Genomic DNA, 24,443 nt, shown 5'->3' with positions numbered 1-24,443 from the left:
CTCTAGTCAACAACACAATGTGAAATGTGATCCCCTTTTAATGATTCAATAAAGTTTATACTTCCATAGGCATGTGCGCAAAAAAAATCGTTCAATTACAATTTGAGTAGTTGGCGAAAAATACGATTGAATGCAGGATCCAGCAAAGAATATTTACTTCATCCCTCAAACAAGTAGAAAATCAAGCATAGAGAAAACAAAATATTAAGAACGTATATTGCTCGAAGAGTATGTTACGGTAGTACGTATTATATCAAAGTAATTAGAGCTGCAGCGTGTATTTGAAAATTAAACGCATGATTAGTACAACAGGTAACTGGTAAATGTAAAAAAACACAAACTGATGTCTCGGGATCTGTATAGATCATTTGTTCAAACGTCAATTCTCTTTTCTTTTTTTTAGACTGGTCTATTGTACTAATTATGCTATTATCTGAATAGGCGGTGTTCCGTCGAGCTCTTGACTACAGAAATAAACGCAACTTCATCACATTTTGTGCGATCAAGCGAAATAACAATAACAGAAGGAGGAAAGTGAACACAAATAAACACGCCCAGAAAGTAGTGTGTCTTGTAACTTTTATTATACTTTAAAAAATTTTCGCTATATAACAGACTTCATAATTTTTACAAGTAAGGAAAGCAACAGCAAAGTACAACACACGTAATGAATACAAACAAGCCCAGCGAATGAAAAAAAAAGTATGGCTGTACCAATCTAACAGTAAAAATCAATGTGGTTATCACAAACAAAATCAGCAGCGCGCATAATCGAACATCGATTCGGCGGTGCTAATGCAGTGAACTCCCAAAAGGGAAACAAATTTCACCTCACAGCGACTGAAATAAACAGGCTTCAGACAGTTCAAGACCAAAATTATTTTCATTTAGCCGAAAGTATTGTCGGGTGGGAAATAGCTGATCTCTCTCTTTTCATAGGAACCAGATATTCTGCAGCAGCGAAGCCTGGATGCAGCAATAAATATCATATTCCTAAAGAAAACCAAAAAAAGAAAGAATGCAGGTTTTAGGAGTGTGAAATAATTTCTTATCAGCAGGATCAGTGGGCCAGCTACTAGTTGGCCGTCTATTTCCTCTAGTTTCTTAAAGTATGTCAGCATACTGAAGAGTATAAAAACATACAAGATAAACAAAAACAAAAGAAATATGCTCTTTCCGAATCCAGTAACAAATATTAGGCTCCCACTAGAAGTGTCGAACTTTGAGTCACTGGCGTTATTTGCGATGCAATAATGCATTAAAAAAGGTTAGAATATAAAACTAAACTCAGAATAATATTTACCGGGCCTATTTCATTCTGTGCAGTGCTAACTTACTACGCCAAGTTGACTGATGCATCGTTCAACAATTTCCACAGGCTGTTCCTGCTGAAAAGACTTGTCTGTCCCTCTGTTCTTGCGAACGTAATGTAAAACGGAAGAGCTTAGCAGAGAAGTCGGGTGCAAGTCACTATCAATCACACCCACAGACTAGTTTTCGCAATAAGCAAGAGCATACACATGCACATGACTCGGTATAGATCGCCTCCGTGTTTAGCACAATTTCTGCTGGTAAGAGTTTCTCATATTTTAGACAATAAATTAATGTAGGTTGTCATTTTCAGTTTTGCGAATCTCATGCATTTCTGCAGCGCTGTTTTCTTCCTGATCGTCGCAGGCTTCCTTTTTTTTCTCGAGTGTTATCTAACTCACTCAGTGTATTTCCAGTGCCTCTATCAGGATGATATGTTGGGCAAGTTGGTTCATGCCTGAAATGCCTAAAACGAAGCGTCTGCTAGGTTAGAGCCGCGATTCGCTGGCACGTGAATTGCTGGAAGCGTATTACATAAAGAAAAAGTGTGATGTTTGTATCAATATCGCCTCGGTCTCACTGCACAATAACGAATACCAATTTTTAGACTCTCTATGCTGATTTGGTGATCCTTGTCGGTCCGTACGGAGATAACGTGTTTTTTTTTTCATTTTTTTATTTATTTTTTACACACGTGTAGTGCACTTTATGGGTTTCCGCATGTCAATTCTCTTTGCATAAAACAGGATGTTTCTGCGTAATAAGTTTAGTTGCGGGTTGGTGCTCTTCTGTCCCTTCTTTTTCCCGCTTAGTTTTCCTTGCGCCAGAGCCACATTTCCAGTTCCTCTAGTAGACACTGTTGGCATCTGCCTCTCTCCTCTCTTTCCTCTGCTTATTGTTGTGTGATCGTTCTGTCTTCGTTTTCTGTGCATTTCTTGTCGCCTCTCCTTTGAGGCAGACGGGCGGTTGGCCCCTTATGAAACTGTTCGTACTGCGTATGAAATTGTCCGTATTGCGATACGAGTGCCTTGCTCAGTTTCAGTGCTTACTCGATCTACGCCAACTATTATATTACGTCAATGCTTACTAAGGAGCGAGACAACAGATTTAATTTAGTCAACTCACTGTAAGCCACTTGAGAGCTGTGTTTTGTCTCGTTTTTTATTATTTATCTAATAGGCATTTGAGTCGCTCACTCCCTCCTCTACAATCAGAGGAGGGAGTGAGCGTACATACATCACCAATGACACCGGGAGGGTGCACATTGACTCTCTCTCTCCAACTACCCAGTCTCGCATGCCAGGGGGTCAAACGGTGCTCTTTTTTTTGTTTCATTCTAACCACGTCTTAGCAGGAAGTAACTGCAAAATTGGGAACGAGAGAAGTTGAAAGACCTCCGCGGTGTATCGGTCCGGCTAGGTCGCTGAAACGCGAACACATTCCGGAGGAAAAGGAAGCACACAGTGCTGCACGACATAGGCCAGAGTGATTACAGAAGTGCAGTAAACGAACAAACCGTGGCCAATGGCGGTTTTTTTTTTTTTTTTTGTATAATTCGTACCCTCACTTCTTTTTCGACCGTCGCTGCAGCTCTGTCGATGCAACGTAACTCGCCACCCTCGGTGAGCTCGTTCGGTTCTATCATCTGCGTGGGCTTTTGCGTCAATACCTTTGATTTCGTGTTTCAATTTAGATTCATCGTCGTACGAATGAAGCGACGCAACCACACGACTAAAACATGAACAAATGTTCCGGATCTGCATGTGCTGTGAAAAGGCGTGCATTAAACACAAGGTTGTAACATGTTCGCGTGCGAGCAATATGACCGTCGTATTTCGCTTAATATCAAAGAAAGATCAAATTTCTCGTTCAAGAAAATATAGCAGCTCAACATGTGCGGCGTACTTAAGTGTTCTTTCATCAAGGAAAAGAGCCTGGTTTTACGCACAATTCGCAAGGAAAGAAAGAAGGCGACAGGAAAGAGTGCTAACTAAACCCATCCAGCTGTATTGGTCGCACAGCAGTATATGTAGAGTAAAACGCCGAAAGGAGGTAAAAAGAAAACTTTGCAGATATGTTGCTCACACAGCCACGAAAGAAGGCCCGTGGCAAGGTTTAAATGCATTGCCCGCAGGCGAAATGTGCATACAGCCGAATCGATATTGGGCATTTATCCGCATGCCACGCCCGAATCCAGACTGCACGAGCAGTTGTTGCTCGAAAGCTAATTTGCTGTTCGTTTTTATAATGATGGTGGTTGTACGTATAAAGACATGAGCTGATGCTGAGACAACCGCACACTAAAAAAAAATGTTGTCATCGTTCCCAGCATCAGCACAGAGGGAAGACGACGCTCTGTCATTTCATGACGCTTCGAGAAGAACCTATACGACGCTCACGCGCAGAGGCCGGTCAACTCGGCCGAAATGCCTCCACCAGCCCGGCGCCGTCGCCAGGCGCCTGTCCGCGTTCTTCTCCGAGGAAAACGAGGCAGGCATCCCTCTTCTAATCTCCCTCTCTCTTCCTCGGCAGCGCGTAGTATGTGCACGAAGAACACGAAAGGGTCGCCGTGGCACGCACGGACGGCGACCGCTGCACGCGACGTCCGTGCCGGGGGACCAGTGTGGAGGCGGCAAGCCGTATGTAGTGGCGTTAGTTGTTCACGTTTTCCTTTGCTTCTTCGCTCGTTTTTTTTTTTTTTTTTTTTTTCTTCCGCGAACACGAACGTACGAAGCGCCGGTTCCGCTAATGGCCGGTCCCCCTCCTCCCCCTTTCCCATGATACGCTCTCTTCGTTTTCTCACACTACGTCATATAACCCCCCCCCCCCCCTTCTATTTCGCCTGCTACCTACCTGCCCGTCCAACGGAAGGTCATGTTCACCTCTCTACTCGTTTGTTCGAGGTGTGCATCTTCAGGCGTCCCAAACTGGCTGTTGGTCTCAAATCCTTGATCTGCAAATATTCTAGTATGTTTACTACCTTACATACATGTGAGATCGCAGGGTCTGAACGCCTGCGATCTCACATTTGGACGTTGCACCCGATGACCAGCAATTGTGGCTTGAATTACCGCGGCCTGTTCGTTCCATCGCCGTTGCGGCGGTGCGCCTCAGGCTGGTTCGTTTCACCTACGCTAAGGCCCAGCCGGTAGGGTCAACCCCAATTAGCTCTTATAAATCACTTCATTGCAGACCGCTGCCCATTTCTGGTCCTTCCTTGGCGTAGACTTGCGATAGCGTTTCACGTCGTGGGCAGTCCCACCTCGCGGCATATCTTGATGAAGTTGCCCTTTCACGTACGGTCTCGTGGTTCCGCGTTAGTACTATGCGGTTGCGTTAGTTCTTTCCTTCGCGCTCTCGTCGAAAAAGTTGTGGCGCACTCCGGAAAATAACAAAGAAAGAAAATCGAACGTTCCGACTAGTTAAGACCGCTGTTACGCAGTTTCGACATGACGCTGTCTAGAGGTTGGTTGTGGTGATAATGTATTCTATTATGAGATCTCACGACATAGAACAAGGAAGGCACAATGTATTTTCCCATAGCCTTCTTCAATTCCTTGTTTACTTTGGCTGAACGCATGTGTGCACATTGTACCGAGTGCATATTGTCGCACCACCCGCTATACAGTGGTCATCGATTCATGCGCGTTGACACTATAGGTGCCCGTCAATGCGTATATTTGAGCGTCTTTTTAAGTGCGGTGCACTTTGGGGGCCCGCGCTGTCGGCGTCTAATGTGTCATGTCTCATGTCGTCAAGCTCAGAAAACACAAGCGCAAAATAGAGCCAGCACATGCCAATACCAGCGCAAAACCGGGTAAAATTAAACTAAATATAGATTCAGAATACTAGAAAATACAGGAATACTCATGAATTAATGGAATTAATTAACAGAAATTCGCGAAAATCGCACTTCCCCAGCTTTCATGTTGAGTGGAACTGTTTCTTTGGCTCCATGTGCGCGGGACTTTGGCTCCATGTGCGTGGTGGGTCCATGTGCATGGCGGTTTCCCGCGAGTTCCGTTCGCCATGGAAGTAGACAACGAGGACGCCGGGCCAATTTTTAGATGCGAAGCATCTTATGCTCGGGGCTATGTCCCTCTCTGAATCCGCCGTGCGGCGTCCACACCCGCACTGCGCATGCGCGTCCCCCTCCTCTCCTTGTCTCATCTCCTCTCCTCTCGGCATTCCTCCTCTCCTCTCCGGATTGCTCAACGAATGGCAACAGCTGCGGCTCCGTGCGCGCTAATGCGAAGCAGCTTAGGTTAGAGGCGCGATGGTAGGCGCCCCAGAGGCACCGGCAACAGTCACCAACGCCGAGCGCGTTCGGTGCGAACTTAGGCAAAACGCCGACGGCGTCGACAATAGTTCTGCGCGTTGCTGGTGCTGCTGCATGTCCAAGTTTATTCAGCTGATAAAACTATCTTGAGTTGACCCCATGGCTGCTTCGCATACTACTCAGGGTTCCCCTACAGGAAGATGGTGTAATTTTTTTTATTTTCTCACTTCGTCATGTAGGGAGAGAAAAAAGAAAAGAAAATGGGAAAGGCAGGGAGGTTAACCAGAGGGGAACGTCCGGTTTGCTACCCTGTGAGTTTCTTACATTCATTAGGCATTAAAACGTTGTGAAAATCTGGTCACCCCGAAGTTGTCAAGATTTCAAATATCATCCAATACACCAATGAATTAACATGCAATGTATGCACCGATATCCAATGGTACACATTCATTCACGTCACGTAGGAATCCAATTCACAGTGGTCTTGTCGACGACGACACACAGTGAGCTGGCATAGTTTGTCTATATGAAGCGCTTGTCGCAATAACTTGGAGCGCTGGAAGGGCCCGGGTTAGCCCGAAAGCCTGGGCCCAGCCGGTTAAAGCAATTTGTGGCGGGCCAGGGTCACGTCTGGTGCATTCGAGCCTGGGCCGGGCTTGAAGCCGCGAACCCGTGCCGGACCCGTTAACTGATGAGCCTATAGGTCGGGCCATCGAACGTACACATCTGGGTGTTCTGCATGTGGGTGCTCTGCACATATAGATCCAAGGCATTCTGTGCAAAGCTCAAGCGACAAGTTGGGAAACTTGGCTGTTAATTACCCTAGCGCAAACAAAATAAAAAAAGAGTTGTAATTCTTTTTTATGCGGTTTCTTTGTGTGAAAAGTTTTCTTTTTGTAGTTGCTTTGAGGCTACAAAAACAAGCTTTGTTCTCGCGAAAGAAAAAGTTGTGCGACGAGACGCTCTCGATACGGTCTCAGCTGTTACCACCTTTTGCTATCGCAATACTTCATCGCTATCGACACGATTATCTTATTGCGATTGTGTCATTTCACCGATTCTTCATTTATTTCATCCCCCTGACCATTGCATTAGGGGCACCGCAGAACGCATAGATAACTTCCGCCTTAACAGTAATTCGCAGTGTTCTTTGTGAGCCTTAATTTTATGCATGGCAATTGTTTATTCGTGGGCACAAATAGGTTGGTGTGGCCGTGCGTTCGCCACCTTGAATTTTCTTTTTTCATGCACAAGTTAGAATGTTCACATTTCAACGTTCAAATGCATCTGCATCTAACAAATGTTAAGCTTGCTTCTTGCTGTAAGAACTTGCCGTAACTTGCTTTTTCTTGCTGCAAGAAGCCATTTTATTGCGATAGCAATTAGGACACTGCAGGGGCGCTCGCGCCGCCATCGTACTTTCACGATTGATATCGACGCGCTCGCGCAAAGCCCGTGCATGTATGCTTGCGCGTTTAGCTGCAAAAGCGTCGAAGCCAAGATTACCCTCACGCAGCGTATGAGACCGGGCTGGCCAGATCTTGTTCCATTCTGTGTAACAAAAATGAATCACCCTCGACCACGCGCTCCGCTTAATCGGCTCTACCATAGCCAGGGCAGCTTACTGACTTTTGTGCAGCTGCCATTACGGTTTTACGCTCACACATTGGCGTTCCTGATTAGCAACTCTTTCTCTACCAAACCGTTGTACATACACATGGTCTGGGTGGAAATTAATAACAGTATAGACGTCAAGTTAAACCTATAGCGCTGCCAAAACGCCCAAAGTTTTACCAGATTCACGTCTGTCTCATCTGGTGCAGCATTCAGGTGCGACGCCAGTGACGTCATTCCCAGCATTGCCCACGCTACAGCGTATAGTGACACGGCAGTTACTTTTCAGGGCGCCATTTCTACTGCGTAGCGCCATGTCGCCGCCGCGTGTATTGTTTGAACGCCGTGCGAGGAGCTAAAACGCAACGCTAAACCTCGAATTGTCGCTGTCAATGCGCTGTGAACGCTTCGCCTTCTGGCGAAACGGTCACATATGTTACGCGTGTGTATAATTCTTTGGGTTTGCAACATAAAGTGCACGCAAGAGTTCTGTACACTTGTGTATAATGAAATTCCTTGCCAGAAATACTTTATCCAGTTGTTACTTCTGTCGGCCTTTTCACGTTAGATGTATACACGTGCTTTGTACGAAACTAGTTGTTCGCAATGCATTATTGTCACTGCATGTAGTTTTATTGTAATCCCTTAGAGTATACCACCGAAGCAATGGCAGTTTTAAGGCCTTTACAACTATAAGTTCCTTCGGAAGGCACGGGTCGGGCCGGGGCGGGGTCTGTTCATATGTAGTCGCGGGTCCGGGCCAGGCCTGGTCATGCAAGCACGGGTCCGGGATGGGCCCAGGCGTTATACGGCGGGCCCGTGCAGTGCTCTATGTTGCATTTTGGTCACGTGACGTTCAGAAATGTGGAGACATAGAGAAAAAAAAAATGGCGTTCACCGAACGCAACGACCACAATCATTTATTGTTACCAATGTTTAATATGGCAGTATGACTACATATAGCATTGGCGCTACGACAAATACCTGCGCGTAGGCTTTGTAAGACTATTTTGTGCACGTGGTATTTATGTTTACACTATTCTCGTGTTTTTATTTCCGTAAAGGAAAGCGGTTCTTCTTTACGACTGCATATTCAATATCAGCGCCATCTTCTTGACGAGATCGCCCTCTTGTTTACGTCAGTTTTAACGTTTAAGAATAATAAGACAGGTCGAGAACGTCAAAAAGGAAAAATCGGCGCACGCCATCAGCTTTTTCAAAGCCACTTAACCGGAATATACAAGTCCATTTGTACGCCGCCACCCCACCCCGCGGTTTTCCGAGCACACGACTGCCCGTCACGTTGTGTTGTTTTTGCCTGCCGAGCAGGTATATATATGCATGCCACTTGTTGAGAGTAATCTAACCGCTCGAAAACGGCCCGCACATCACGCTCTGGGAGAAAAAAAAAAGTTGCACGTGGCGTCTGGAGACGGCTCGAGGTCGTTAATAGCTGGCTACGCCGCGGCGCAACCATATGGGCCGCTCTAAACGACCAATTAAACGAGGAAACCTGGCGCGAGCTTTATGGGATCTGCCCGTGCATTTCCCATTGAGAAACGAAATTGGCGCGAGAAACGAAATTTATGGGCGCCCTCCCTCATAAACGACAAGAGGGGAAAGGGCGCGACGGTCGTGCGTGATGCGGCTGATCTTTGGTGCCACGTTTTGTTTGGCGCACATATACGAACCGCGAGAGCGGAAGAGAAAGCGATGATGAATTTCAATAAACTATACGCCATCCTCTTCTTTGTTATTGGCGCGGTTTGACATCGCTTCGCTCTAACGGAGTTCGTTGCCGCCACTGTCAGTGCCAAAGTTACGCGATCGCGTTGCCGGTGAGAGACTGGCTGAGGACTTCGCGTTGCCTCCGCGGCGTAGAATATCACGAAAGGAGAATGCCGAGCGTTTGGTTCTGGTCTGGAAAGTTTTGCGGCTGTGCCTTACTTCCTGCATCCTTGTGTATAATGTAGTACTGAATCTGTAATATAACTTTCAGGTCGATGCTTTTCTCGTTGCGAAATATACCCGGCTCGTTTCAAGAAAAGCTTATAGCGCAAATCTGACGTTGTCGTTATCATTCTACTTGTGTTACACTTGCGTAGTACATAGTTTACACATGTAACAAAGTGCACATAGTTTATCGTTTGTGTACGAGTGAATATTTAAAATCACTGTACGCCCGTTTCACATTTCATGTCTCAACAGCCATAGTGCCAGCGCCGCGGCGCTGAACATTCGCATATCTGGAATGCGTAATTTGTATGTTGCATATACTGCCTGCATGCCGAATAATTGCGCGAGAATTGAAGCCTCCGTCATCCTGTAAGGCCATATGCTTCTATTCTTCTTGCAGAAAAAATGAGAAATTCCTTTATCAACTGTCTTTTTCTCTCTCTCGGTTGCTGAATAAAGGTGCAATCGAGCATGTGGCCTCCCACGGGCGGTATACACGCCTCTTCGAGCGTGGTGCTTGGCGAGCACTACGAGGAGTGGTCACGTCACATCGCGGGTGCCGTATTATTAACCACAACGTCTGCAACGCTCCCATATGTATAGAGAGAAGTGCATCGAGACAACACACTGCTTTCTCCCGCGTGCTAGATGTACACGCAACGCTTCGGCGGCTGCGATGACGTCCATGTAATGCTGGCTATATTCAAAACCTAAAGAATTACAGCAAAGTGAGTGTGCCCCAGCACACTCGACACAAAAATATAACAACAACCAAAAAAATGTCTGCGAGGGAAAGGTGTGAAAATTGGAACAAGCATCATTGCCAACAAACCACACCGTAAATTGGTATGTATACGCTTCGACGTCGGTATGCCATCATCATTGTTTCATCGATGACGTGCCATCGTTGTCGTGGCGACAGCTTCGTGCCGTCGTCATTGTCATCGCCATCATCTATGTCGTCCGCCACACCTACTACTTAAAATAAACGCAGCTGGAGCTGATTTACATCAAGATCGTAATTGCTTTACTTAGACAATGCTCTGCCGGTAATTTCATGGAAATGTTTTTTTCGTCGTGATTTTTCTTTTCTTTTTGCTTTCATCTCTGTACATAAGAGTCCCTGGTCAGCGCGGGAGCAATCCACTTCTAAAGCATCTTATTTCAAAAGAACGCCACAGGATAACACTATGCTACCAGCTAGGCGTATAATACGACAAAGACACATTTAAGCGTTGTATATTTATCATCAAATGTCTATTATATACAGAATCGGAGGCAGTTTTACTCTCATTAAGTATCTTTCACTCCCTCTCCCACGCTCTGCTCCTCAGTGCTCGCTATTTTAATCTCAGCCTCCGTTAAGTAGCCTTAAACAACGCCTATCACGGAACGAAACCAGAAGCTCCTTTATTACTGATTTGCTCAACGTGAGCGCTCGCTTATCTGGACTGCAATTAGCAGCACTCTCGGAGAACGGGCTACCCGTATTGAGAGCACGCCAAACCGACGACGCCGAAATGCGACAAACTGTTGCGAAGAAGCGTCGCATATACAACGTTCGAAAATTATACCGCTGGCAGTGATGACGAATAAGGCAAAGGAAACTCTCCGATTTTAGATGCAGGACCTATATAGCCTCCTGCGGCAGACACTTACTAGGCCAAAACTCTCGGGGAAAAAAAATAAAAGAGCAATGGCGACGCCGTCCGATTCTCAAAGCCCATCAAAACGAAGACGCCTCCACGGTATATAAGAGTCAGCATCAAGTATAATTAGTATGCCTCGAATGAGGCCGCGTTCACCTATCGACAGTCCTCGTCACTGGCAGCTCTTCGGAAAAACAATTTCGATCGCGCGGCCGCGGAAGAGATACTTGGCACGTCTTAAAACGTCGCTAGCTTGGCCAGTGTGTACGTGAGTTCTAATTTACAGACACGGGCGCTTCCAAGTCTGATTATGCCATGCAGCGACGCGTTTTAATACTTTCGGTATATAGTCATTCGGCACCGGCTGCGCGGCTTTATAAGCGCATCCCCCCATCGAGTGCGCGATAGCGTTCCTTATTCGCAGAAAGCTCGCAGACCAATTTGCGTTCCGCTGAATGCGGCGGCGCTCGCGATCGGAACCGCAACCAGCCCGAGCCGCGACAGTCCCCTATAGCTATCCGGAGAAGCTCGACGTACAGCTCGTGTCATCTCGTGTTGACAAACGCGCGGCGGTCCCCATCTGCCGTCCCCGTTGACGCGTAATCACGCGAACGTCACTCACGCAACCCGTCGGGTTCCTCCACCCCTTCTTTCCTTCTATACGCCCTGTATTACCCTGGCGTAAGTTTCGGCCGGTATCGGATCACGAAGAAGCACAGAGTAGACGGAGATCGATAATACTGCGGTCTTTCTGAAGTATAATGTACGTTCTTGACAACGTAGAGCTCGTCGCTTCTTGGTCTATAGCTCTTAGAAGCGGCTAAGCTGTACCCGCCGTAGTTGGTTAGTGGCTACGGCGTGGAGCTGCTAAGCGCGAGGTCACGAGGTGCACGCGTGGTGCGTGGAATCTGGAGAGGAGTAATGGTGCCAGCGCTAACATTCGCAAATACCATTCTATGCTTGAAATCGGACATCTTGTCGGGTTTGGAAGTTAACCGAAGATCAGTAGGCCGGTTGGCTTTGGGAGCCCACGGTAATACCACAAATGAGGCAGTGCAGAGTGACATGGGTTGGGCCTCTTTTGAAGTCAGAGAAGCACAGAGCAAAATTAGATTTGAAGAAAGGCTCAGGAACATGGATGACAATAAATGGGCGGCTAAAGTGCACAAGTATCTCTACATGAAAACTGTGGACACAGAATGGAGGAAGAGGTCAAGGAAGTTGGCAACCAAGTACAGGATAATCGAAACTGTAGACAACCAGGAGTCATCAGAAAGAAAGTGAAAGAAATAGAGACTCTGAATTGGATGCAAACAGTGCAAACAAAAAGGACAATGTAGATTTACAAGAATGAGAAGAAATAAATTAGAAGTGAAAATCTGTACGATAACACAAAGGACAGTGCCTTGCTATTTGAGGCTCGAGCCGGTTGCCTAAGGACCAAAACATACCGGAGCAAATATTCGGAACTAGATGAGGCATGAGGCTGCAGTAAAGATCCAGAGACCACTCAGCACATCCTAATGGAATGCAACGGGATCCACCCAGCGAGAACCGTACGTAACGTGCAACTCCCTCCCAGAAGCGCTTGGGTTTGAAGTGGAAGGAAACATCAACAGATCAACCGTAGAGATAAGCAAGAGACGATTAGAGTACTGGTGGAAAAAAAGCAGGGAAAAGATGGATACGACCTGATCTCTTAAAATCATAGGTAGCGCTCCAAGGCAAATTTTGAAAATGAAAAAGAATAATGAGAGGTATACAAGAATGCTAAATAAAGAACATGTATAGTAAACCTGATTAAATCAAGCAGGCTAGGTGACTATTTGTCGCCGCCCCGTTTGAAAGGGGATGCCAATAAATCATCATCATCATCATCATCATCATCATCATCATCATCATCATCATCACCGGATCGAATCCCGGCCGCGGCGGCCGCATTTCGATGGGAGTGAAATGCGAAAAACGCCCGTATGCCGTACATTGAGTGCGCGTTAAAGAAGCCCAGGTGGTCGAAATTATTCCGGAGCCCCCCTACTATGTACGGCGTTCCTCATAATCAGATCGTGGTTGTGGCTCGTAACACCCCAGAATTTAATTTCAATAAGCCGCTAGCTCTTTTAGGCCGATGACAACTGTTGCGATTGGGAAGCTAGGCTCTCGTCGGTTGGTGAGATTAACTGTCTTACACAAAACAAACAGACGTAATGTTGGAATCTAAATAGTCTAAATTACCCGGAGTTTGTTTCAGCTGCCGACGTAGCAAGGATAGTGGTTGACACGCAAACGTCCTCGATCGTCGCCAGTTAGCTGCCGGATCTGTATATCTATAGGACAAAGGCGATGTAAGTATGATGATGATCGTCAAGGGAAGAGTGTTGATGAGAGGTATATAATGCACAGAGAAGGTGAGACACTTATATAAATACCTTAAAGGCTTCTATACCACTCGTGTCACAGTTGCATATACACATAGATATAACTATCAGCCGATAATTATGTGAAGGTTTTATGTCGTGATTTATTGTTCCATTATGCAGTACAGAGGTACGCTGACTGGCATTACTTTGTCGGTTAATGTTTGGGGCTATTACGAGTAAGTGTTCTAGTTCGGTGCGCCACTTAGTACTTACCCTCCCCCTACCCTTTTTTTCCGAGGAGGAGGGGTAGGCAAAAAAAAATATTACCTTTGAGAACAAACAGCAGAAGGCTACAGGAAAAAGAAAGTTTGTCCGCTGGCACCGTAACCGCCTTACAGAACATGGGTAGCGTGAACTGCCATTCTGGTTATAGAGCGTCGCCGTATGTGTATATGGCACCATATACAGCTGTTTATCAGTCACCGAGCAACTTTATCGACCCTCTCAACTTTGTGCACTTGACCTGCAGACATACTGGTAAGTCGGTGTATATGAATACACATGTGTAAAGGCGAGACCTTTGGAAAGAGGATGAGGTTTAGAAGAAAGTGTGCAGAACGGCAACGCCTGCACTTGGATGACAAACTTCACGGTATGAGTCGCTGAGACGGATGTTCCTCACGCGACAACGCCCTTGCACTCACGTCATTTATCAATACAAAATATATAGTGACCAAAAGTGCCACCGTCACCTACCTTTTTTCGTGACCAGGCGGTGTCCTCCTCAAGCCAACAGCAAGCGTCTCGCAAGCTGAGTCCTATCTCCACGCCAAAAGTTAACAGCCATTTGGAAATGATTGACTACATCGGATGTGCCAGTATCGTCACTATATATACACGACAACTATCAAGTCGCGTCGTAATTCACTATCTTCAGTCCATGACAGGCTTACCACTGTCGAGTTTCTCAGATGTGGTTGAAGACTACGAACTTAATTTTCATATGCCTAGAAGACTGAATTCAAAAGAAGTGCTCGCAAGTGGCAAGTAATGATTCACTCAGCCCATAGTTAAGTTATTGCGTACGGTAACTTGCTAAACCAAAATTCATCTGCATTTATTGCTGATACTGCTTTCACTGCTCGCTGAGTCATCGTGATGATCGACCAATAAATAGATAATGTATGTTTGGCTTATTCATATGAGTTTCACTTAAAGTTTGAACTTGTTTTTGTGTGACTATTTCATACCTGTCAGTATCATTATTCTCATTTACATTTGCAAAGGAGTAGCCAGCCCCAATTAAAGGCGCCAATTACATCGGCTAAAGATCGGGTTATGGACAAAAGACGCCCACAGATCCCTAATATTTGTCCGTGGAAAAAAAAAACTTTGTTAGTACGTTGCTAGACAAACGTTGCCTCTATCGACTTCAGTAGTGCATTGTAGCTTACAGTAACTAAGCACAAAATCAGGTGCACATTGCCGGTCTTCAAGAACAATAACAGCAGAAATGAGGGGGCAGCCAATCTGCATTCCGCTAGCGTTATGCCAGAAAGCAAGCCTCTCAGTGCCGGTTTCGAGTGCTTATCACGTTCCTTCCACGAGATGCCACGGACCCGTTGCCGGCATCAAGGAGTTTTCGGTGAACTTGAGTGGCAGCTAGCTATATTGGGCGCTATATAGCAACTTCAGGTGGTTTCGCATCGATACCGTTTGCGTGAGAGAGAAGGAACGCAATAAGGAAAAAAAAAGGCAAATAATTGCGTCGACTATTAGGCCCGCTCGTGCAGGGCCGTGCGTCGGGGGGGATGAGAAGCGCGTAAATCAATCGGGCGGCAGCGCGGCACGACAGGTTTTGGCGACGATAAACAGTGGCGCAGCTGCGTAATGAAGAACGCTGCCGCAGCTTCGGAGCGACCCCTATCGGCGGCTACACGGGAGCCTCGTACGAGTGAACTTAACGCTCCTGAGTTGGCGCATCAACACGTGCTTTAACAAGCTTACTCTGTAAAAGAGCACGCTTTCTCACATTTCCGTGCGCCCGAATATTAAAGCTGGGCTAGGTCGAAAGCTATAGGTCGAAACTCGGGACAACATGACTATAAGAACGTGTTTTAACTTCGGTGAAGAAGCTACCGCCAAAAGGACCTATAATAAAAAGAAAAAAAAAAACACTTCCGTATATGTTGCTGTGATGCGTTCATTTTTCTTGAATGGCTAACAAAATGTGTGTGTGTGTGTGTGTGTGTGTGTGTGTGTGTGTGTGTGTGTGTGTGTGTGTGTGTGTGTGTGTGTGTGTGTGTGTGTGTGTGTGTGTGTGTGTGTGTGTGTGTGTGTGTGTGTGTGTGTGTGTGTGTGTGTGTGTGTGTGTGTGTGTGTGTGTGTGTGTGTGTGTGTGTGTGTGTGTGTTTGTGTGGGCGGAGGGTGGGGGGGGGTGACTAATACATACGAAGTTTGTTAAAGTTTACGGTGATTTAGTGGAGGCGAAATGCAAAAAAAAAAGAAAAAAAAAACGCCCGTGTGCTTGCGTTGTGTGCACGTTAAAGAATCCCAGATGGTCAAAATTAATCCGGAGCCCTCCGCTACGGCATGCCTCATAATCAGAACTGGTCTTGGCGCGTAAAACCCCAGAAAGAGGAAGAACGGTGATTTAGTTTTTTTAAAGTCTAATTTGCTGCATTTCTCAGTAAATGGTTGGCTACTAATAGAGACAATTAAAGCCAAAGTCCCATGTCTTGAATTTCGCGCCGAAATCTCTGCGTATGTGCATCAATGTGACGTCAATTATCTTGAAGTATTTTCTTGTATTTGGGCCATTTAGGCAGCAGGAAACGCTGCTTGCTTGATATTGTTTTAAGATTACAATGTAGTCTTTCTTCACTGATAGACAATTACAACTGGGCCGGCGTATAGAGACACTCCATGACGTCTAGGCTGGTTGGTGCGGCAACTTCAACGCAGATTCCTACAAAGTTTTCGTTCTTGCCTTTTTTTTTTTTCTTGTGGTGAGAGCGACCACTTTTCTAACGAATACAGCTTAAGTTATTATCCTTTATCAAGCGTCCAATTAAGATAAGGTCTTCGCGGAGGGCAAAACGCCTTCACATTGGTCGACGACACGCTCGCACATGCGTTGCACGTGTGGTTGCAGTTTCATAGTTGGTCCTCGGCGAACGATCGGTTGGGTATGCAGGTGGAATCTGTACTCATATGCTACATGCTGAGTTGAGAAGTGCTCAAAGATCAAACCATATGCATACTGAAACAACTTCCCATTCAGTTTGCACACACTTATCAACAAGCGCGGCAGGCTGCTTAAACTTAGCACTTATTGTATTACCACTGACTGCGTGCTTTATGGTCGTGGCTGCGTGGCTTGTCGGACTAAACGAGACGAATTGTCATATCACACCCCACAGAGCTTAATAACCAAACGCACGCATCCAATATGAACGATGATTTCCTTTTGTTATATACGAGCAGCTTGGCCTATGTGTATAAGCTTTTCCGGTATTTGGATGGATAAGCGTCCACATTATAAGACGGAAAACTATAACGCAACTAACGGGAGCTGAAGAAAATAATGCCTTGTCCAGTAAAGTTAAAGCTAACAATTTTTACGAACGCTCAAGTACATTCTGCAGAGGGTCAGTCTCTCAAGTTTGCGGTATGTTTTCCTGCGAAGGCTGCAGTCGAAAACATCCGTGGCGCCTACTGAAATGTTATCTGTTCCTCTGACAACGAAATCTTAGGTCGCAATCAAATACAAATGCTCAGTGCGAAAAATCTGTCCTCGAATACCTAGTCATATATCGAACGCTCATTCTTAAAATGAGAGCACAAAATTAGGTTGTACTGAAACAATACATTAAGTATCGCTGTTCCCCACTAAAATTCCTGAGTGGGCAGCTTGTAAGTGGGGAACAGGTGTAAACTAATCTCGCCTTGCGCGATAACGATAATTAGATCAATCGAACAAGGGAAACTTCTCGGTAACAGATAGATGTCGCCTGTACTAGTTTAATGCTCAAAAAAGAATGTCGATATCACAAATATATAGAATAATACAAACACGCACATAGCACTACTCCCGCCCACATTATGCGATTTACAAGCAAAAGAAGACAGCGGAGACGCACCCTGTTGGAAATTTGCAGCAGCTCTAAACGCAAGTTACCTTTAAGGCAAATTGGCGTTTAACGTTCATCAACTGCGCAACAACACTCCTCTCTTAGTCACTATATATATATATATAGTATATATATATATATATATATATATATATATATATATATATATATGAAAAGGTCGGTCCACCGACCGAAACTGTTGGGTATATAATAATAAACCTAAGATAACCGCGAAGTTGTGCTTCTGATTTTCCTAAATACGCTTGGCCCATTGAAAAATCCAGTTACTACTATATATATATATATATATATATATATATATATATATATATATATATAAGAGAGAGAGATAAAGCTTTTCATAGAAAAAGTAGAGTGTTTAGGCAGCGTATTTTCGCCTACTTCATGTAATGAAACAATGATTCCATCTGCGTAGTAGAATATTTCGGAACACGGGCTACAGGAACGGCTTACGTTGAGTATAGGGTTGACAAGAGTATCTTCAAATGGTCAGTATCTACCTACAAACCAGAGAAAGAGAGAGAGGCTTTCTAATGATAACTGGAAAGGCCAGCCTTCCAGTACGCCTATAGCATGGTAGCCCAGGTGAATGCTCTGATAAGTGAAATAATAAACAGAGGACACATATCACACATAACGTAGCGTACAACGCACAGTAACTTCCACACTTACTTTTCCATGCGAGTTTCTAAAGGAATCCTGATTCCGCAAGTGCGACCGCAAGAGTTATTTGTCGGAATTGCTTGCGAGGAAGAAGAGAGAAGGAGAAACATGTTAACCAGATAGCGCTTGGTTTGCTACGCTATAGACGGTTTCATGCTCGCGATAACAGCAGCGAGCGTGCCGCCCCCAAGAAACTTCCGGTCACGTTCCTTATCAGTCTGCTACGCTGAAACAAAAAGCATGTTTCCAAGTTGTCTCAGTATACGGAAAGTCTCTTTTTACGTTTTCAAATAAAAGAATGACGCATAATGCCTCAAGGCTAATGCTTACTTTTTTTTTCGTGTAACTCACTGGAAACTGCACTTGTAAAACTATGGTTATGTATATAGAGGGTAAAAGTGTTGCAAATCGAGGGTTTGTGTTTTAACGCATGGTTGCAGCTTTGCCAGTTACAATTAGCAGCTACGTCAGTGGGAAAACCGGAAGCCGTGCAGGGCCTATGTTTGCAATCAGGGAAAAGGTCCATATGCTCTTCATGCGAGAGGACGCGTTTCTCTTCATTAGGCGGTGTAGCATAGCTTTTTCTTTCCTAATTTTTTGGATTCCTGTTTTTGCGCGTCTTCAGAAGGCCCGTGTAAGAGCACACCCGTTTCAAAAAGACAGTTCACGCATCATAATCGTCATGTAGTCATCGTCCGTCACCACCACCACCATCAGCGTCGTGGGGCACCGTTGCGTCGAGGCTCGTTCGTGGATACTGGGGTGAGAACTGCGTAAAGGCAGAGGTGAAGTCAGGCGATGACTATTTCACGCTGCGACCGCAGCTGCGTCTGTTTCCCTTTTAAATTCCAACTGAAGAAAATACCGCGCGTGCGGCGCGATGGTGTTGCGAGCAGTGCTGCGCGCGCCATGACAGATTACGTTAAAGTAAGACATTAGAAGGCTGCTCGAAGACAAAAGGCAAGAAAAACTGACAATTCCGTACGTTGCCCAACAGAGAGAAAATGATAAATCAAAGGCAGGGAGGTTAACCAGTACCGAGCCCGGATTGCTGCCCTACACTGGGGGAAGAGAAAAGGGGAGGGGAAAGATTAGGAGAAGAAGAGGGAGTCCACTGTGGATATCTGTTATCATGCTGCATATGAGTCACTGTACCCGCGTGACTCATTGTTATCATTCTGTATGTGAGTCACCAGCGCCAGATATGCTAGTACACTTTATCTGAAACGCTAAATGACTCGATGCCGCCGCAACCTTCGTGGCAGATTGAGAGGCCGTAAGTATAGCGGCGGCCATGCCTGCCCGGTCTTGGCTGCGCTTCAGGACCGGATCATCGCCTATAGACAATCACTCAAAGATAGCAGACTCACCACGGTCGGTGTTTCAGCGGCTATGGCGTTGCGCGACTGAGCACGAGGTCGAGGGTTCGATCCCGGCCGAGGCGGGCGCATTACGATGGACGCGAATTGTAAAAAAAAAAAAAAAAAAAAAAAAAAAAAAAACCGCTTGCTTACTGTATACATTAGGTGCACGTTTGAAGAACTCCAAGTTGCCAAAATTAATCCTGAGATGGTGGCTTTAGCACGTGAAACACTAGATATAATTTATTTCGGTGCAGCCGGACACACTAGGTAATGTACACAGGTATACCGTTACTTATAAAGAAGTACGCCGAGAGCCGCACACCAACGACTTCCGTGGGCATCGCATTCGCGGGCTTGCTTTGCATGGCGACAAGACCACTCTTGCGCGACGCGCTTGACAATACGTGTATAGCTCCAGTAGAGGATTGTGGTATGGTTTGCCTTAATTTCGTGACTACAAAGCGAACACCCAAGGTGTATAGTTTGCCGCTGTGAAACAACAAACGCATAGTCGCGCATGTTATATGTGAGTGGCCCGTGCGACTTCATTATGCCCATAGCACAAATGGTTTCCAGCAGAATGCACTGACACCACGCACAGAAAAGGACGACGACACACGCCGGGGCGATGTCGTCACTTTCTGCCCGTGTCAGTGCGTTCTGCTGGAAACCATCAGTGCTATGGGCAACCACCGAGCTCAGGCAAACACTATTTTGAAGTTCAATGTATGCCATTGGTCGTGGTTATGGTAGAAGCTATTGAAATAATCCTTGTCGCCGCATTATTTCAAGTCCAACGTTTGGTGTATCCTCAAACTTTGCCTTTCCCTGCATGCTGTATCGCGGTACAGACGTTTCTTTTTCTTTATTTTGCCGAGACGTTCTTTTGTATTTATAGCGTAAGCGGCGAGGGTTGCATGTCCCCAGCTGCAGAAAGCGTCGAGCATAACACACATCTTTCAGCGCGGTGAAAGAGAGCTGAGTCACGTTCCTGATTTTTGTTAAAGTGAACTCTGTGATGGGAATAAGTGCAATGGCGCATAAGATGGGCGCGTCTCCGAGGGCGGGTATTCTTTCCGAACTGTATTATACGGTAACCACGGACGGCACCGGCCAGCCTTGTCGTCTTGAGTCACACCATGCGGACGTCTCAGCTCGGGCTGTGGACAAGCTGCCTGTTTGTAAACAAATGGACTGGCGACGCATAATGCCGGCAAAAAAAAAAAAAGAGCGGTAGACATTTCTTGGCTGTTCACCGCGCAGAACAATTATATTTGGACAATATGCTTGCAAACGTGGCCACTTGTATACTAATTTTGCATCCCGAGAAAATCTACATCAGTCTATATACAGAGTGTGCGGGATGTTTATGTGCTGGCACTGAATGCCACTGCAGTGTCACCACGTCTTCGCGATGTCATACTCTCTACCTTGCTCATAGGTATAGCTTCTATACTGACTCAAGGTCGAACTTGTGTGCAGGATGACGTCGACTTTTTCAGCGCGATTTTCCGAGGCTCGTCAGTCGATGGTTCTCTCCCAGACGCTGGTGGTGAACATCGAATACCTTCTCGCTCCTGATTCTTACCAGGACCGGAACCAATAGCCGCGTAATGCTCGAAACACTTGATGTTGATGATTCGCAGTAATTCAGCAGCGTTGCCTCTTTTCACTCTCTGCGAGTAGTACCCCTCGAAACTGCAAGTATGCTGATTTCTCTTCCACCCTGGAACATGTAGTTCAGGGTTTCACCTATATAGAGAGCGAAGGTAGGTTACGGTGTCAGTGGCACAGTATTGTGCCGCCATCCCTTAGCCTCAACTACTCTGAGCACGCGGTCGCGGGATCGAATCCCGGCCGCGGCGGCCGCATTTTGATGGAGGTGAAACGCACAAACGCCCGTGTGCTTGAGTTGTATAGTGCACGTTAAAGAACCCCAGGTTAAAAAACGCCAGGAAGAAGAAGAAAGAACTACTCCATATCAATCTCGAGAAAAATCGCCAAACCGGAAAGACCGAAGGTGCGTCATTCTGACGAAGTGTGAAAAGGAATGGAATTGGCATAGAATCGTTGCATTATCCCAGGCAGTGGTGAGAGGAAGCTAGTAAAAGTTTCAATCCTTTTTCTCCTTCCATCTTGCTTTCCAAACTAACTGTTGTGTGCGAATGCAGTACGAATATTTACGCCCTTTTTGTTGCAAAAAACAGTGGCTATTAGCCTATTACCTCCGTTCTAACCCACTTCGGCAACTGTATGTCATTGTTTCAAATTCTACGACAGCACTTAACAACAATGCTTTCCTTCAACAGATTCCCGAAATAACGGGACTAACCGAAGGCAGATCCAAACGGCGGCTCGCGTTGAATATCAGTGACATTCAATCGACTTTATGGGGAGTTTACTTCAGCGAACGTAATAAAAACCACCCATTAATTTTCCCACATATATATAATTTCGAATAGCCATTTCTATACCCCCTCCCCACTGTATACCAAGCGCTTATGATATATACGAGATAATATATGCCAGATAATAGCCCCGAGTACATTGCGATGTACTCGCGGCTCATCACTGTATGTGAATCTGTTTTTCATAAATTCGGAAAAGCTCAGTCGAAGCACGAACTTTCTCGCTGAACAAAGACACTCACACATGGCAGACAAAGGGCCTCATTCCCTAGTTTCGCGAGCGCGTTATAGGTAATAAACTTGGTAACGCGGGCTGTTAAATACTTTTTTTGGTCGTGCTCGAAATATTCGCACGAAACGCTGTAAAATGCTGCGAGCAGTTGCTATTCTGATACTCTGCAACGACTCACGTTTTCCGTATTGTTTTCTTCCAGCGCAGACTGCGTTGTGAGCTTAACTTTTGTTCACCTTAGAACGCGATATAAATTGTCGAACAAGCTTACTTTCTGATGATTATTTCTAATGGCATCCCCTTCGGAACGGGGCGGCGACAAATTACCGCCTAGCCTGCATGAGTTAGTGAAGTTTTACAATCAGTTTTGCTCGCATGAGCTAGTGAAGTATCACACCCTAGCATTTGCCTATCTCTAGTCCATACTTTCTCTTCATCAAGACCTCTATCTCTATATTGTAAAGGTGCCTATAGCTCGCCAGCTCGGACCTGAGGGTGCGGAGCGCACTCCTCCAGCAAGTCCAGCGGGCGGTCAATTAAGGTCAGTGCGGAGCCCTGGTCTAAGGGAGCCACCTATCGCTCTTTGACTCCTTTCCCCCACTCCCTGTCTTAATAAAAAAGTTTAATATTACTACCACTAAGCGGCCTATTCCTGTAACAATCCAGGCTCCATGTCGTCCAAGCTCCCCCCCCCCCCCCCCCCCCCGGCCCCAATACTCTAAACGTCTACTGGTTATCTCGACCGATGGCCATGGTGTCAACGCTTCTCATCAGCTCTGAACTCCAACGCCTCTGGAAGATGAACCTTCCCTGTGGTCCTTGCTGATTGAATATCTTGGCAGTCCATTATATAGAGTGCGCCGAGTCGTCTCCGAATCGGTACAAAGTGCCACCACGCGGGCGTCTCCAGGAGCGTAAGTCAGCGCTGATTGCGAAGAACATGCGGCACCGTGTTCGACGCGATGTCTCACACCTTGTGAAGCGAGGTCAGGACGACAGAGTTATTATAGTTACAATCCAAGTCGTCGCATTGATGACCACAGCCTGGAGAACACCATGCATGCCTACACACTGTATACCTGATAGTCAGCTGAGGATTCGAAAAGCGCTGACGTGGGGAAGTATACTGCGCCTGCCGGCAGATATATTTCGTCGTTCAGGTGTCAGTTCCAGGTAGTCGCGTCGCCTTCTTCATTTGGTCTCTCGTGTGTTCCCGCTGGGTTTTTTATCCGTTTTGCAATGTGCCAAACTAGCCCAGTTCACCACTCTGTTAATAGATGCGCTGTCGTGCGAAAACGGCTATTCTTGTACACTAATTACGTGCGATATAGGTGCGATCGACGGCAGTGTTACAGCCGGCCACTGAACCAACAGACGAATTAATTCTTCGATAAGGAGCAACACAAATCTGTTCAATGTTTCGCATGGTTTGGAGCAGGAAAAGTGAACACAACTTGCTAAGTTGAGTCTTTTGTGTATTTTTTCCTGTTTTTTTTTTCAATCGTACAGTCTTTATTTGAAGTTAAGCAATTGATTAGAACTGAACGGACGCTGTCAAAACATGTGACGTCACGGCGTGCCTGCGCGGGAACTCCAAGGCATATAGCCCACACATACCTTTCGTTTTCACGCCCTTTTCTGATATACCAAACATTATTTTACAGCAAGATTGGCCGTTTTCGTTTGCAGAAGTGTAATTCCCGCTCATGTCACTTAGCTCAATATTCATCTCTAGTGTCTATTTAAGCGCAACCACAAACAGCAGTAGCTGACCGGACGACGACAGCAGACCATTCGCGCTTTCCGTATACTACGAGTTGGCGCGACCTATCACGATGCTATAGCGAAACATTAATTTATGTACACATTCTACACCAGACTGCTGGGGAATCCGCCTTTTTTTTCGTGAACGTACGTTAATAGCTTTTCTTTTTATTTGTTATTATTTTTTTCTTTTTTTTAGGGGGGGGGGGGCGTGCAAAAATCTGTTGGGTGGGCGGACGGACGTCTCAAAAACTGAAACGCCCCATAACGGTTCGCAGCAAAACCAAGCTTCTACACTCCAAGGCCGACAGAGGGACTAATTTTCTGTTTAGTACGATTTGCGGCTAACGCGCGAGAAAATGCCCTTACATGTTCCTCTACGGTCCGAAGTTAGACGTTGGAAGCAGAGAGAAAGCAAGCTGGCAGTACAAACATCCTAGAATGCATCCCTGTCGAACATTCACAAAATGAGCTGGACGTTTGTTGGCCGCCCTGCAACATGACAAGCAATATTATCGGCCATGTATGAGCTATAGTGTATGCGACAGCAAATTGTCACGTAGTAAAGTGACGATGAATAAGAACGAAACACCATATACCAGAAGGATCGGTAGGAATCAAACTTATTAATGGCCGGACTTGGGCCTTAATAGCAAGCTATAGGAGCTCAAACAGCGATAGCAATGACC

This window comes from Dermacentor silvarum, chromosome 2, assembly GCF_013339745.2.
Source record: "Dermacentor silvarum isolate Dsil-2018 chromosome 2, BIME_Dsil_1.4, whole genome shotgun sequence".
Taxonomy (NCBI): Eukaryota; Metazoa; Arthropoda; class Arachnida; order Ixodida; family Ixodidae; genus Dermacentor; species Dermacentor silvarum.
This window is presented reverse-complemented; position numbering follows the sequence as displayed.